This window comes from Nematolebias whitei, chromosome 8 (assembly GCF_014905685.2).
Source record: "Nematolebias whitei isolate Nwh7 chromosome 8, NemWhi1, whole genome shotgun sequence".
Classification (NCBI taxonomy): Eukaryota; Metazoa; Chordata; class Actinopteri; order Cyprinodontiformes; family Rivulidae; genus Nematolebias; species Nematolebias whitei.
The window spans coordinates 44,692,487-44,700,547 of record NC_056505.1 but is presented as its reverse complement, the minus strand read 5'-3'; positions in this window follow the sequence as shown (position 1 = coordinate 44,700,547).

Sequence of the window (8,061 nt, the reverse complement as noted above, 5' to 3'; positions counted from 1 at the left end):
TTTTTTTTTCATCTCAGATATTTTTAGATACTTCGAGTTGTTTTAGATGCTGTCAAAACTACAACTGCAGATGATCCATTTATAAACAACATATGTTACACTTCCTTCAAAGCAACCAGCTTAACACATCCCCTTTAAGTGCTCTGATGACATTTTTTTTAGACATTTCAAATCCACCCTTTTCCCCTTCAACCATCTTGGCTTTAGGCATTTTAATTCATCCTTTGTGGCCCTCAATGTCAATGTTTGGGCCTTTAATGTCAACATCCGGTGTTTTAATTTCTCCTTTGACCTTTGGCATTTTAAAATCAACATCACCTTCAAGTTTGGGTCCTTTAATTTAACGTCAAAATCTGGGCTCTCTAATTCTGGACCTTTGGTGTTCAATGTTGACAATATCTGCTTTCAGAAGGTTGATGTCAACTTCTGGACCTTTCTACTTTTGGCCCTTTTAATCCAAATAATGGCTTCCAGCCCTCAGCTCTTCTGCTGACACATCATCCATCTCAGCTGCAGGCACTCCTGCCTGTATTAATGCCCTCCAGAAAGCAGAACGAGTAGGTTCCTGCATGTTTTTCCGTCCGTCCCTTCTCGGCCCACGACCCATGGATTGACTAAATGTTTTTTTTCACGGTTTTCAGCTCTGTGTTCCAATCTCCGAGTTCCAACACTCTGCTTTGAACATCAGTCCTTGAAAAAACATGTGGATGATAATTTACTACCCAACGCACAGCGAGCGCATTCCTTACACACAGCCGAACCAATCTCTGCTCGCACTCCCCTAGGGTCACCCAATGCCCCTGTAAATCAGACCAATCCGATGCTCCCGGAAACATCTGTCGGGCTGCCTCTCCACAAACTTCAAACGACGGTCTCGAGTCTTGCAAAGTTCTGACTCGATGCGCTGAATTCATTACCTGACCTCCACCTTTATCCAACAGCCTAGATACTCGAGCATCTGTGGATTGTGCAGCCTGTTGTTTATAGATTTTAGACAAGTAAACAACCTCCTTGTCTCCCTAGATGTTACCGTCCCAACTCGACGGATCCCATCCGTCTCGTACCTGTTTAGATAACCCACTGCGCCTCTTTCTCTTGAATTTTCCTCGCTTCAACCGGGACACCTGCTCCACCGCCCCCTCAGCTACCCTGCTCATTCTCCCAAACTGAGCACCGAGCGACTGAATGTGCCGTTCATTCAACAAGCAGGCGGTCCTCACATTCTTGTTTGCTCCGTTGAGCCTGTAATTGCATTTCCTGACTTTCCTCATGCAGTTTTTTCCGCAGGCTACTGCACACATCCTCATATGTCGCTGAAGCCCTGTCACTGGTGCCATCTTTCTGACCTCTATTGCCTGCAAAGCGGTCAAAACATCACCCGGACTATCTGCTTTCAGAAAATTGTTCTAACAACTAGGATGGGGCTTCTTCCCACCTCTCAAACACAACACTAACAACTGGGATGGGACTTCTTCCCATCCCGGTACAACTTTTTCTCTGTTCCCCTCATGCCTCCTCAGGCGTCTGAATCAACTTTTTCTCTGTTTTTAAACTCTCACACAAAGGTTCGGAGCGTCCCCCTCCACCTCTTAAACACAAAGCCAAACAAAGTTGGATAACTCTCCCAACCTGGCACAACCTCTGTGGACTCTTTGTCCAGATGCACTCGCATCAACTTTTCCTCAACACTTTTTCCTTTCGTTTGAACATGGTGCAGCCGTTCAGAATTATTTATTTATTTTAATAACATCCCATCCTCGTCGCCAAAAATGTTTTATGAAATTTCTTTAACAAAGGTTCGTGAACGGTCGGCCCCAATGATTCACATGAGAGGAAAATGAAACAAGGAGACTGTTTCTGCTAGAAATAATAGTGTCATTTATTAATCTGCCACAGAAAAACAGCCAAGCAAACATGTACACTCTTTACACACAAATTGATATGAGAGCCTCTCACCGTGACACGTGGTCGGGAAGCCTTCGACCCGAATGACAGGAAATCACACCAAAAGAGCTGGGCACCGCGTGCTGGTCCACAGCAAGACTTCTGACTCTCTGTGTTCGTTACATTTCTTATATACCCCTCCCTGACCGGATCGCGTGAGAGCAGTGAAAAACAAGTTTGATGGTTGTCAGGAGGACAGACAGAAAGTCGGTATCTCATAAAAACATGTTGTACAAAATCAAGGCAATAACCTGACCTTGAAAACATGTTTTCCATCATCAAGGCAGTCTGTACAACAGAGCAATGGCACATGTCTTTCAAACCCAAAGTCGTGGGTGGATGAAAGACCTGTCTACATCAAACTCCGGGTCACTGTAACCGCAAGATGGGCCAGATCCTACGGTCAGAGTACCCCCGGAGGCTTACTTTAATTCCTCCAAAACACATCTGCAGCACAGGCCTGACTTTGGACAGATAAGCTGCATATAAAGTGAGTATAAGTATAAATTGACATAAAAGCATCAAAATAATCATTCCTATATCAGTCCATTTACCATTTACTTTGGGGTTGATCCGTCCATAACCGTGTCTGAGGTCGCCAAGGTAGTTAAAAAGCTCCGAGGCAGCAGGGCTCCAGGAGTGGATGAGATTCACCCTGATTTGCTTAAGGCTCTGGATGTTGTGGGGCTGTCTTGGCTGACACGCCTTTCCAACGTCATGTGGACATCGGGGGCAGTGCCACTGGACTGACAGACTGGGGTGGTGGTTCCCCTCTTCAAAAAGGGGGACCGGAGGGTGTGCTCCAATTATACCATACCATTTTATTTATAGAGCACTTTAAACAGCGACAAGGCCAACCAAAGTGCTGTACAGACAGAACAACAGGTAAAACACAAAGCAAAATACAAATTGAAGTAAATCAGAAATATAGACATAAAAACGATGCAGATAATGACGACTAACCAGTATAGAGCATACATGTTCAAAACACAGATCATCTGGTGTTGAAAGCTACCGAATAGTAGTGGGTTTTTAAACGGGACTTAAAGACCGAGAGGGAGGGGGCCTGTCTGACAAGCAGAGGTAACTCGTTCCAAAGTCTTGGTCCTGCAACAGAGAGAAGGCCCTGTCCCTTCTGCACTTAAGACGAGTTCCTGAAACTGTGAGGAGCAACTGGTCCGCTGACCTCAGGGAACGTGGCGGGACATATGATTGTAAGAGATCAGAGAGAGGGGGGGCGAAACTGTTCAGAGGTTTGTAGACATACAGGAGTATTTTTGAACTGGATTCGAAAGTGATCCGGTTACCAGTGCAGTGAGGCCAAAACTGGTGTAATGTGCTCTCTTTTACCTGTACTGGTTAAAAATCGGGCTGCTGCATTCTGGACAAGTTGTAGTTGTGCAATGGAGGTCTGACTGATACCAAACAGCAGCGAATTGCAGTAATCAAGCCTAGATGTAATGAATGCATGTATTACTGTCTCCAGGTTATTTTTGGACAATATGGGCTTCAGTTTAGACAGCCGCCTCAGTTGGAAGAAACATGATTTAACAATCATTGTTAAGTTTCAGGGAAGGGTCCATTATCACTCCCAGATTAGTGACTCTTTGTTTTTCTGACAGGGTTAGAGCGGAGAGGTCGATACAGTGGTTTGTGATTGTGTCGTTGGGAGGGAACAACATGACTTCAGACTTCTTTTCATTGAAACTTAAGAAGATGAAAGTCATCCAGTCCCTGGTGTCAGGCAGGCAGTTGAGCAGAGGTTGAATAGAGCATGTTCCATTGTGTCTTAGGGGAAGTAAATTTGACAGTCATCGGCATAGAAGTAGAAGGTCATGTTGTGTTTCCGGAAAATAGCACCAAGCGGCAGCAGGTATAAAGAGAATAGGAGGGGACCCAGGATGGACCCCTGCGGAACCTCCCATTTAAGCTCTGCCTCTGCAGAACTAAAATCCTTGATGGAGACACAAAAGGATCTGTCAGCGAGGTAAGATCTGAACCAATTGAGGGCTGACCCTGTGATGCCCACCCACTGCTCCAACCTAGCAATGAGAATCTCATGGTCGATGGTGTCAAAGGCGGCTGTGAGGTCCAACAGGACAAGTAGCACAGAATCACTGGTATCAGTGGTTAAGAAAATGTCATTAAAGACCTTCAGCAGGGCAGTTTCAGTGCTATGGAGAGGTTTAAAGCCAGATTGGAATAGCTCTAAGATGGTGTGACCCTCCAGGAAGCACTTCAATTGGGACTCGACTATTTTCTCCAGTAGTTTTGAAACAAATGGGAGTCTGGAGACAGGCCAGAATTTGGAAACGACTGAGTCAGAGTCAGAGTCAGAGTCAGAGTCAGAGTTTCTTTATTGTCATTCGCACCTCATGTGGTACATGTGGTGGAGCGAAATTATGTACGCAGGGTCCCAGTTACATCCAACAATAAAATGTATAAGAAAAACAGTAATAACATCTAAGATATGAACTAAGAAAAACATCAACTAAATATACACTAAGCACTCATAACATAAAACATTGAACATCACCACAAACATGAACGAGTCTGTGAGCAGATGTGCACGCATGAACACATCAACATTGAAACAGATCAGCAGCAACATGAAACAGATCAGCAGCAACATGATATGGTTTTTCACAGTGATTATTCTAGTTAGAGATTCATGAGTCTAACAGCCTCAGGGTAGAAGCTGTTCCTCAGTCTAGTGGTTCTACACTTAATGCTCCTTAACCTCCTTCCTGAGGGGAGTGGGGCAAAAAGTGTGTGTGCTGGGTGGGTGGGGTCCTTCATGATGCAGGTGGCCCTCTTCCTGCATCTGGAGGTGTAGATGTCTGTGATGGTGGGGAGACTGATTCCGACAGATTTCTGTGCAGCCTTCACCAGTCTCTGCAAAGCTTTTCTTTCTGCAGCTGTGCAGCCTCCATGCCACACATTGATGCTCGAGCACAGGATGCTCTCCACTGCACACCTGTAGAAGGAGGTGAGGACTGAGCTTCCCAGACCAGCTGAGGGGTTAAGGTTTGGTTTTTTCAGGAGAGGCTGGACAGCAGCATGTTTAAAGGTTTTTGGCACCACGCCAGTGGATAAACTACTGTTTACTATAGCCAGAATGGACAGACGGATTATAGGGGCATCACTCTCCTTAGCCTTCCTGGTAAGGTCTATTCAGGGGTACTGGAGAAGCGATTCCGATTGTTGGTCGAACCTCAGATCCAGGAGGAACAATGTGGGTTTTGTCCTGTCCATGGAACACTGGATCAGCTCTTTACCCTCACTAGGGTCCTTGAGGGGTCATGAGAGTTTTCCCATCCAGTGTACATGTGTTTTGTGGACTTGGAGAAGGCATTTGACCGTGTTCCTCGGAATACACTGTGGGAGTTGCTTCTTGAGTATGGGATTGGAGGCCCATTGTTACGAGCTGTTCAGTCCCTATACAAGCGTTGCAAGAGTTTGGGTTGCATTGCCGGCAGTAAGTCAGACCCCTTCAGGGTGAGAGTTGGACTCCTCCAGGGCTGCCTATTGTCACCAATTCTGTTCATAAATTTTATGGACTGAAATTCTCGGTGCAGCCAGCTGGCGGAGGGTTTCTGGTTCGGTGGCCTCAGAATTCCATCTCTGCTCTTTGCAGATGATGTGGTCCTGTTGGTGTTATCGTGCCGTGATCTTCAGCTCTCACTGGAGCGGTTCGCAGCAGAGTGTGAAACGGCTGGGATGAGAATCAGCACCTCCAAATCTGAGGCCATGGTCCTCAACCGGAAAAGGGTGGATTGCTCTCTTCAGATCGAGCGTGAGGTTCTTCCTCAAGTGGAAGAGTTCGAGTATCTCAGAGTTTTGTTCATGAGTGAGGGAAGAATGGAGCGTGAGATTGACAGACTGATTGGTGCAACATTTGCAGTATTGCGGACTTTGTACCGGTTTGTTGGGTGAAGAGAGAGCTGAGCTGTAAGTCAAAGCTCTCTGTTTACCGGTCGGTCTATGTTCCAACCCTCACCTATGGTCATGAGCCCTGGGTAGTGACCGAAAAAATGAGATTGCGGATACAGGCGGTTGAAATGAGTTTTCTCTTCAGGGTATCTGGACTCTCCCTTAAAGATAGGGTGAGAAGTTTCATTTTCCGGGAGAGACTCTTGAGTAGAACCGCTTCTCCTCGACGTCGAGAGGAGCCAGTTGAGGTGGTTCGGGCATCTGGTAAGGATGCTCCCTGGATGCCTCCCTAGGGGGGTGCTTTGTGAATGTCATACTGGGAGGAGACGCCGGGTTAAGACCCAGGACATGCTGGGGAGACTATGGCCCTATTTACACGGACACGGTGGGGAGAAATGTAGGTTTTTTCATATGTTAATTAGAGGAAAAGATTTGCGTTGACACGGTCGGATTTTGTGTTTACATGCATCCGGAGGAATCCCCCCTGCCCCACTGAATCAGCTGTAGTTACCATGCCAGGTCATTAGATGGCGCTGTGAATTTTGTACCTTCACCTCTGGGCTAAAAGCTCAGCTAACAACATCTTAACAAGTTAAAGCTGGATTTTGGATAAGAGTCGACAGATTTGATGCCAAGCAGAACCGCTTCGTCTAACAGCTCCATACTGGTCACTGAGTGGACCAGAACCGAGTCGACGATGTCGGACTTTACTCTGTGATAATCAGCAGCTGATTTACAGCAGGTAAATCAAAGTTCTTAATAACGTTTGCTTGTGCTTGCTTTGATTACAAAACAACCAACTGAGTTTTTATTTTTTATTTTTCCTGTAAGAAGAAGAAGCTGTTCTTCCATAAGGCGGACCGGTTCTGAACGAAGCTCGGCCCAGGTGCATTGCAGGAGGACGTGGAAAAGAGAGAGATGTTGGATGAACTATTTATTTAAAATTCCCCTCATTTCTTTTATTCAATCCATTCAATATTTTAAGCTGCATTAATCAAAGGAGTAACAGCCTGAATGAGCCAGATGGATAACGTGGGACCAGCATTATCCAGCATGAAAACAGGAGTCCAGTTCATTAATGTAGTTTACAGTTAACGTGTTTTTTATGTGTTCAGTTAAATTATCAATGTTTGTGACATACAGTTTGTGGTGTTGAATAAATAAATAAAAGTTAAACCTGATGTCTTAATTTTCAACTTTAGTAACACGCAACATGTTAAGCATCATTTTAATCACATAATTTGAATTACATAATGCCCAGATAGCTTCATTTTGCTCAGAGAGCTTCATTATACATCTCAAACTTAAGATAAATACTGTTTATTATTATTAAACTATTATTTAGTACATGTAGTATGTAGTGTGTCAAGGACAGCTTTAATGTACCTTCACTACTAATTATTTAAATATAACGGGTTCTTTCTTTTTCAAGTTAAATTAATGCCATGTGACCGAGGTAACTGAGTATTGTTTAATCAGTGACAAGAGACGTTAATTTTTTTTTGACCCATCAGAATAAATGCGGTCATTTATTTAACAGAATCAAAATTTAACATCAAAACATGCACACTTGATTTGCTGATCTGGTTCTGATTAATAAAAACTTGGCACTCTTTACTAACTAGACAACAGAAAATTTCTGAAGGCATCTAGATTGATTTACTGGCGGAAAGATTTACAAGAAGAGAGATTTAGAGGTTTAAAAAAGAGATGGATGGAGGAAGATGTATGTTGTTGACCAGAATTAGCACGCTTCTTTCAACACCAGCTCAAACCTCCGGTACACTTAGTGCGCAACACTCGTGACGTCTCTTTACCTTGGCAGATGAGGATCAGCTCTGGTATAGATGTCCCGATGCACGCTACCTTTCCAGCGTCTCTGGTTAAAGCGGCTGGTCATTGTCAGAAGTCTTGTCGATTTACTCCGTTCAACAAACAGGCTTCCTTCGAAGTTGTAGGCGTTACGCCCGGGGAGTTCACAACGAGGCGCGTTGTGAGTGTGCGTGTGTATATACCTGTGTGTGTATGTGTGTGTGTGCGTGTGTATATACCTGTGTGTGTATGTGTGTGTGTATATACCTGTGTGTGTATGCCTGTGTGAGTGTGTGTGTATGCCTGTGTGAGTGTGTGTGTATGCCTGTGTGAGTGTGTGTGTATGCCTGTGTGAGTGTGTGTGTATGCCTG